The sequence below is a fragment of the Pelodiscus sinensis genome, chromosome 26 (assembly GCF_052426305.1).
Source record: "Pelodiscus sinensis isolate ZL-2025 chromosome 26, ASM5242630v1, whole genome shotgun sequence".
Taxonomy (NCBI): Eukaryota; Metazoa; Chordata; order Testudines; family Trionychidae; genus Pelodiscus; species Pelodiscus sinensis.
The window spans coordinates 12,713,857-12,721,908 of record NC_143077.1 but is presented as its reverse complement, the minus strand read 5'-3'; the positions used below and the strand labels follow the sequence as shown (position 1 = coordinate 12,721,908).

General features: G+C 55.2%; 1 long non-coding RNA gene across 1 annotated transcript; it reads right to left on the bottom strand.

Annotated features, from left to right (window-relative positions):
• Window positions 1-315: 315 nt before the first annotated feature.
• On the bottom strand, window positions 316-7,565 carry LOC142819917 (uncharacterized). The gene is made up of 3 exons (XR_012897603.2): window positions 7,372-7,565; window positions 4,417-4,675; window positions 316-569 (listed from the first exon to the last, which is right to left on the bottom strand). It is a non-coding gene; the product is annotated as an uncharacterized LOC142819917 (long non-coding RNA).
• Window positions 7,566-8,052: the final 487 nt, after the last annotated feature.

The window sequence follows — 8,052 nt, the reverse complement described above, 5'->3', positions numbered from 1 at the left end:
TTCCCTCAGCATTGGGGAGCCTGTGCTGGCACTCCAGCCCCTGCTGCTGCATCGCAAGGCTGGAGCACACAAAATCTACTAGCCTGGACCCTCCTAGGCTGTGCTGTGTGAGAGGAATGTGGGGAGGGTCGTTCTGCTTCTCAGTTGGGGGCCACGTCAGTGAGGGTTTAGTTTTTTGGTTTTGCTTCTTACTTGCGTGTGGCTTCGGACTGATTTTTCTATGGGTCAGTGGCCCCTGACCCAAAAAAGGTTCCCCCACATGGTGTCTTCTTGGATTTCCTGTGCTTGGTGGCATAGTAGTTTTTTTGTTGTTATTTATTGAATACTGATATCGTGGCAGGGCCGAGCTGCCTCCACTACATTAGGACCCCACTTCACAAGATGCTGAATGTACAGGCAGCCTAAATAAACCGATGTGTCGTTGGTTCACATGGCGTTGGAAGCTGGGAAAAATCGCCTTTCTGGCTGTAGTTGCAGGGCCAGTAGGAGGAAAGATTCTTCCGTCTCTTCAGAGCGGCTGTCTCTCAGTCTTACAGCTGAGGTTGACACATGGCCCTGGATGGAGCACCCTGTAATATACAATAGGGATGTTACATTTAGATTAATTAACTAATCTAATAGTCAGTGAGATTAGGTGCCTCAGGAAGCATAGGGCCGGTGCTGGTCCAGTGCTCCCTGCGGTGCCTCAGCCTTTGAAATGTACAAGAGCCCCACTGGGGCTCTTGCACATTTCAAAAGCAGAATCACAGCAGAAGTGGTGCAAGCAGAGACTGCTTCAGTCCCCGCTCGTGCCGTTTCCCGCTGTGCCTCTACCTCTCCAGCCCGCCGCAGAGATGGTGCTGGGGGGAACCGGCTTTTAATCCGGCTCCTGCTCTCCCCCCTTGCTGCCTCTCTGATAGAGGCAGCAAGGGGGAGGAAGCGACTAGTTGCATTACTAGTCACTAGCATAAGCTTATCAGATAGTCGACTAGTTGCTTACATCCCTAATGTACAAACTGTGGAGGCCTTGGCGGCACCTGGCAATGCTGAGACCGAAGTCCTGTTCCAAAAGTTAGTCCAAACTGGATTCCTCTCGAGCTGATTTCTATGCCAGCTGTCTAAGAAGAGTTCATGCTCTGCAGATGTCCAAAGGTTGGACTTGGTAGAGTTTTTTATTTGGGGGGGGGAAGGCGTTGTCTGCTTTGACACAACACACTTGAGCATGAGTTTCCCTTAGCAAAGACACAGAGGGTTGAATAGTCAAGTGGTATTTAACAAAGGGAGTTTTTCCATCAAGTCCCTCACTGAAAGGAGGAAACGCAACGCAAACAGATGGGCTCGGATTTTATGGCCGCTCCAGGGAGCCGAGAATAACAGCCCTGAAATCAGTGCCGAGGCGGTGGAAAAGCACAAGAAAAACACCTTTGGATCCATCTGGACGCGGAAAGGGGGAAATATGGCTTGACACACAGAATAAGCACAACTGTGACATGCCTTCCTCATGACAGGCCAGTCACATGACGGCTCCTGTGTTATTACATTAAGCACCTCGCTCGCTGGGGCAGAGAAGCGCATAATGAATGTATCATTAGTGTTACTAATAGCATGTATTAAGCTCATGGAGCATGTCTAATTCACCCCTCTGATTAGGTGTTTCCCAAGTATCTTTCGCTCCGACTTGGCTCTTTGGCTCAGATCCCCAGGTCCGGCAGCTTACTGGGGTGTACGCCAAATCCGACTCCCACCTGTGCAGAAAACCACGCCTCTTCTCCAGAGATTTGTTTATTGACCAAGCAATTCAGTGTCAACGCAAACCACCTCAGAGCCCGCAGGCTGCCCTTATTTCATGCCTCTATCATTACTCCCTACTGGTTACCTTCCCTACCAGACTTTCCAGCTGGCTGGTCCTAGGATCTTCACCTGATCTCACCTCTGCAGGTGCTCGCATAAAGCCAACAGGCAGAATCGAACCTAGGACCTCTGGAACTTCGTGCATGAGCTAAAAACCAGCTAGTTTTCGGCTAAGGCTGTAGCACAGACTTATTCTCGCTGAGTTATCTTGATGCCACTAGACGGGACCGTGGCCCACACCCAGCATATGTGTGAGTTACCCCAGGCTCCTTTGTCCTGGAAGGCCTGCCTCCAAGCTGTCCCTGTCTTGCCCACCTGACTCAGCCCATTTGCAGGGCAGTGGGTTGCATGTTCTCCAACACCAGAGCCCTGTTCCCCCAGCTCTTGCTGACGTCCAGTTCTTCCCATCTTTGTGAAGCGTCTGGGTGCAAACGGAGCCTGCTGGCTGCCCGTTCCTCCCCGCACTGATTGCTGGGCAATGTCCAGCAAATAAAGGGTCTCTGAGTTAGACGTGCCGCTCACGTTGGCTCTGCAAGCGTGAGGCGTCCCATGGGCGCGATGTCCTTCTTGCACAGTTGAATGCTCTCTGCATTTGGCTTCGGCCCAAGCCCCGAGAGGTGTTGCACAACTGTCCATAAAAGCCCTTCCTGCTGCATCCGGTCTTCTGAGAGCCATCCCCGAGGCTTGGGAAACAACCCGGGCCCCCCCACCACACATATGTTGGGGTCATAAATAACAGCGCCGTAAATCAAGCTGTTTCCTGCAGAACAGGCCTGGCAGCCCCAGCATAGAAACAGGAAAGAGGGCCTTGCGGCCAGCTCTTTTCTGTTCCCGCAAGCCCTGGGAGCAATCCTCGGGTGAAGGGAGGGGGGATGAGGTAGACGGATATTAGTCCAACACCGCTCCAATAACTGAGTTCCTGGTAAGTCTACAACTTCTGGAGAATTGTGACCAATCCGCCACCTCCCTCCATCATGATCTCCTGAGGATAGACATGAATGCCAGAATGGAGAGCAGAGAGCAGGGGAAGAACTGTGTTGACTAGTGGGTAGTGGTGTATGGAGGTCTGGATTTTGTTCCTGGCTCTTTCTCTGAACTGCTGTGATGTTGGGCGAGTCACTTCTTTGCTCAGTGCCTCAGTTTCCCCTCCTGTCCTGACTTTTGTCTGCCAGAGTCAGCTCTGTGGGGTCTGCACAGCGCCTCGCACAGCGGTGACCTGATCTCGGTTGGGAGAAGTCTAAGCTCAATAAGGACAATCAGGCTATCTAATCTCTAGGCAGCGGTGTGTGGCAGGGGTCAAGAGTCACTTTCTTCCTGCGCTGCACAAGGAACTCCTAACAGACTAGGAAAAAAGATTCGCGCTTCACCCTGTTCAGTCTGCCTCTGCAAAGCCTTCTCCAGCAGCCCCCTACCCCATGCTCCTACTTGGCTTCCTGCTCCAGGTTAAAGAAACTGCTTTGGTAATCCTGCAAGTGGGGAGGTTGCCATGGGTTGTGGGTAACTGTAGGGCTGGGGGAGACAAGCCTAACCCTAACCCCACCCCTGCACCACAGGGCAAGCCATCAACTCCCCCCCATGTCTCCCACAGGAGCCTCCCGGGCTCCAGAGCACCATGAGGAAGGCAACTGGCATGTAGCCCAAGCCTCTCTGGTCCTGGAGCATGGGGAAGGCGGGTAGCACCTAGCCCAGGGGGAGCCACGCTCCACCCGCAGAAGGCTTGCTGCTTCTGCCCAGAGCTCTGAAGCTGTAGATGTTCTGGGGGTGGAGTGTGGGTGGGGCTATGCCTAGCTATCTGGGAAGGCATTGCCTTCCCCCACCTAGTATACCTGCCCCCCATGGAGCTAGCCAGACCGTCCTCTCTGTATTACACCCCTCTCCATCAGCTTCATTGCCATGTTTGTCTGCAGCATTTCCCAAGGATGGAGCCTTCCCCCCTTCCCACTAGTAGTCTCCAGATCATGTACTGTCTGCGCCAGGGGCTGTTTTCCCACATCCCTGGTCATACTGTGTCGTACAGGGACTCCGGCTGTGACTCACCTGGGCCAAGCAGGGGCCGGGAGGTTTCTCCTACCCTTCGCTCCAGTGCTGAGAACCTTTTGCCTCAATCTCAAGTGCTGCTCTAGGCAAGCCCCATGCTGGCAGTGTGGGGGGTGAGCCCTTGGACTGCCTCTGACATCATACAGGAAGGGAGAGGGAGAGTCACGGCCCGGAGCTAGTCCTACGATGATATGAGGAGGATCGTGGTGTGGGGCTCTCGGAGAAGCACTTTGGAAGGCAGGGTGTCTGGCGTGCGGGGTGGGGGTAGAAGGGGTCCTGAGAGCCCCAAGGCCCTGTTCCTCTTGTGTGCAGAAAGGCCTGGTCGGTAGAAAGATAGCTGGGACAGCAGCCCTGGCTATGGCTGTCGAACCCTGGCCGGGGGCGTGGGACCGCAGAGGTGCTTGCTCACGCCAACCCTGGAATGGAGCCTGCCCAGTGTCTCCTTCCTCTTAAAGAGCAGACAGATAAAAGCGAAGAGTCTGTCTCCTTCCACTCTCCTGCTTTCATCCCTCCTCCCCTCGCCCCATTTCTGTTCCCTCTTGGACTCACCTTTCTGTGTCCCTTTCCCGTGTCCCCTGGGAAGAGTTGACTCTTCTGAGGGAACCCAACAGTACCACCTGGTGGGCAGCTCCTGTCCCGCAGCCTGCGCTTCGGCCAGTCCCCGGCTAGGACAAGGTGCTCTCACCCCTCGGCTTGATTGACAGCTCCTGAACCGGGCCAGCCGTCCCAAGGAGGCACCGAAAAGACACCACCCACTCCAGCCTTTGGAGACCATGACGCCTGCTTCTGAGCGGGCCGCCCTCCTGCCCTATGGAAACGAATAAGGTTCAAAAGCCCGGGTGAAGCTGGGGCGACCCCAGGTTGGGCCCTGGAGGGAAGAGGGTCTGCATCTCTCCCACTCTGGGTGCACCCTTGACTGGGATCATCGGGATATAGTGTAACTCCCACACCTAACCTAGTGTGGTTCACTGTCCCATGTTGTGGCACTTAGACCACTTACAGCGAGAGATAAGAACAAGGGAGCTCTACAGCCTAAGCTGAGAACCAGCTGGCTTTATAGCTCAAGCTATAGGGCAGGGGTGGGGCCTTAAGGCCCTAGAGCTGGATCCAGCCCCTGGGGAGCAAGCCTCCCTCACGGCATTGGGGAGCTGTGCTGGTGCTCCAGCCCTCAATGCCCCCCATGGGGCCAGAGCACACAATCAGCTAGCCTAAGCCCCCCTAGGTTCTGGTGGGTGTGGGGAGGAATGTTTTTCTCTTCAATCGGGGGGCTACATCAGTGAAAGTTTGTCTGGTTTTTTTGCTTCTCCCGTGTGTCCGGCCCCTGCCTGATTTTTTGTGTGTGTGGATCAATGGCCCCCAACCCAAAAAAGGTTCCCCATCCCTGCTATAGAGGCTCCTATACTTAGCTCCAGAGGTCCCAGGTTCAAATCTGCCTGGTGGCAGTTACAATAGCTCACTAATCCCAGCCTCTGCCTCAGAGATTGGTGCACCTCAGTCCTTCCTGTTCTCTGTGTGTGGCTTGCAATAGGGCAGAAACACTTTGTTCTAATTCTGGAGGGGTGGGGAGAGGATGGTTAGTGGCCTGTGATATACAGGTGGCCAGCCTGGATCATCAGCTGGTCCCTTCTGGCTGTAAGCTGTCGCTGACAGGGTGGGGGTGGGGACTGGGGATTGTTCTCTGCTCAGAAACCTCGCGAGCCGTTTTTTCTGGAGCTGTAGTGTCACAGGCTCACCACAGCCAGAGCCAAGGTCCAGTCAGAGCGAAGCAGCAGCCGGGGGCCCCTCAAGGCTGGGGGGCTCAGGCGCAGACAGGGAGCCTCTCAGGCCTAGTTCTATCTTAGGCCTGCCCCAAAGTGACCGTGTGATACTCAGCTGGCAACTGTGATTGGGTCTCAATCCAATTTTGCTTGGAGGGGGGGGAAGGGAAAGGGCATCTAGGGTCACAGACACCCGCCCCGCCAGGCTACAGTGGTGGCAGCCGTGACCCAGATGCCAAGGAGCAAACAGGCCATGCAAACCAGGCGCTCCTAGATCCAGGGCCTGGCTGGCATGGTGGGAAGGTTGGGGGAAGGGAGCGTTCCGGAGCTGTGATTCAGGCAGCCACTTCATAGAATCATAGAGCTGGAAGAAACCTCAGGAGGTCATCAAGTCCAGCCCCCTGCCCAAGGCAGGACCAATCCCAACTAAATCAACCCGGCCAGGGCTTTGTCAAGCCGAAACTTAAAAACCTCGAGGGATGGAGATTCCACCCCCTCCCTAGGGAACCCAGCCCAGTGCTTCTCCACCCTCCTAGTGAAATAGTTTTTTCGAATATCCAACCTAGACCTCCCCCACTGTAACTTGAGACCTTTGCTCTTTCTTCTGCCATCTGTTACTACTGAGAACAGCCTGTCTCCATCCTCTTTGGAACCTCCCTTCAGGAAGTTGAAGGCTGCTATCAAATCCCCCCTCATGCTTCTCTTCTGCAGACTAAACAAACCCAAATCCCTCAGTCTCTCCTCATATGTCATGCGCTCCAGCCCCCTAATCATTTTGGTCGCCCTCCGCTGGACCCTCTCCAATGCGTCCACATCCTTTCTATAGTGGGGGCCCCCCAGAACTGGACACAATACTCCAGGGCTGTGTCCAGACTCCATGCCTCCGTCGACGGAGGCATGTAGATTAGCGAGATCGGAAGAGGGAAATGAAGCCGCGATTAAAATAATCGCGGCTTCATTTAAATTTAAATGGCTGCCCCGATCTGCCGATCAGCTGTTTGTCGGCAGATCGGGAGAGTCTGGACGCGATGCCCCGACAAAGAAGCCTTTCTTCATCGACACAGGTAAGCCTCGTGAAACCAGGTTTACCTGTGTCGATGAAGAAAGGCTTCTTTGTCGGGGCATCGCGTCCAGACTCTCCCGATCTGCCGACAAACAGCTGATCGGCAGATCGGGGCAGCCATTTAAATTTAAATGAAGCCGCGATTATTTTAATCGCGGCTTCATTTCCCTCTTCCGATCTGGCTAATCTACATGCCTCCGTCGACGGAGGCATGGAGTCTGGACACAGCCCAGATGTGGCCTCACCAGAGCCGAATAAAGGGGAATAATCACTTCTCTGGATCTGCTGGCAATGCTCCTCCTAATGCAACCTAATATGCCATTAGCCTTCCTGGCTACAAGGGCGCCCTGTTGACTCATATCCAGCTTCTCATCCACTGTAATCCCCATTAAATCTTCCTGTCACTATGCCTCAGTTTTCCCATCTATAAAAATGGGAGCAGTGTGTCATCACTCCCATGGCACAGGGGCCAGGCCCTGCACCAGAGGAGCAGGGCCCCGGGAAGGAACAGGTATGAAATGCAGTGAAAATCCCTGCAGGGGATCGCTAGGGCAGGCACAGTGACTCAACTGCTCTTATTGGAGACGGCTTATTTTCACCCTGGTCATCTACTCAGCTCTGTGGCCCCACATGGCTCCCTCCCTTCCCAGGGAGGCTGGGGTCCCCTTGCCGGTGGATACTCACAATCCAGCCTCACAGCTGCCTCTCCCCAGGCTGCTGCCGGAGCACTCTGAGCCAGGGAAGGTGCTGCTGAAGGGACCCAGGTGCCTCCATCTGTCCCTGTCCCTCAGAGAGGCTGGGTAGGAGGCCAGCGGCGTGCACAGCTGCTGCGTGCTGGGGGCTTGTATGGCCTCAACCTCTGGGAACTGCAGGGAGACGGCGTGTAAGCCGGGCAGCGGCTTTGGATTCCGGCTGACGGGAGCTGGGGCGTGCACAGCGACAACAATGGACAAAGCGTTCTGTTCCCTGCGTGGGAGACCCCAGCGCTTTCCCCCTCCCCCACTCACCGCGGCCCTGAGGAGAAGGCAGCAGCTTGCACAATGGCTCAACACATCTCCCTGGTCTCTGGAGGGTGTGGTCTCCAGCCCGTGCCTAGCAGCCAGGAGTGAAGGTGCTAGGATGAATCGGGGGGGGGGGGGGGGGGGAGGGAGGATCACCAGTCTAGGGACACCCTCCATTTGCTTCCTCAGGCCCTAGTTCTCCCCAGCCTCCACCCCTCTCCACTTCTTTCACTTCCCATCTTCTATGGGCCTCCCTGCCCCTCTCGGGCATCAGACTCTCCCGCGACCGACTCTTTGGCTGGCACGGAAGGTGCCTGCTAAATCTGGCAGAGTTTTTCCAGCAGAGCTGGGAACAACCTGTTTG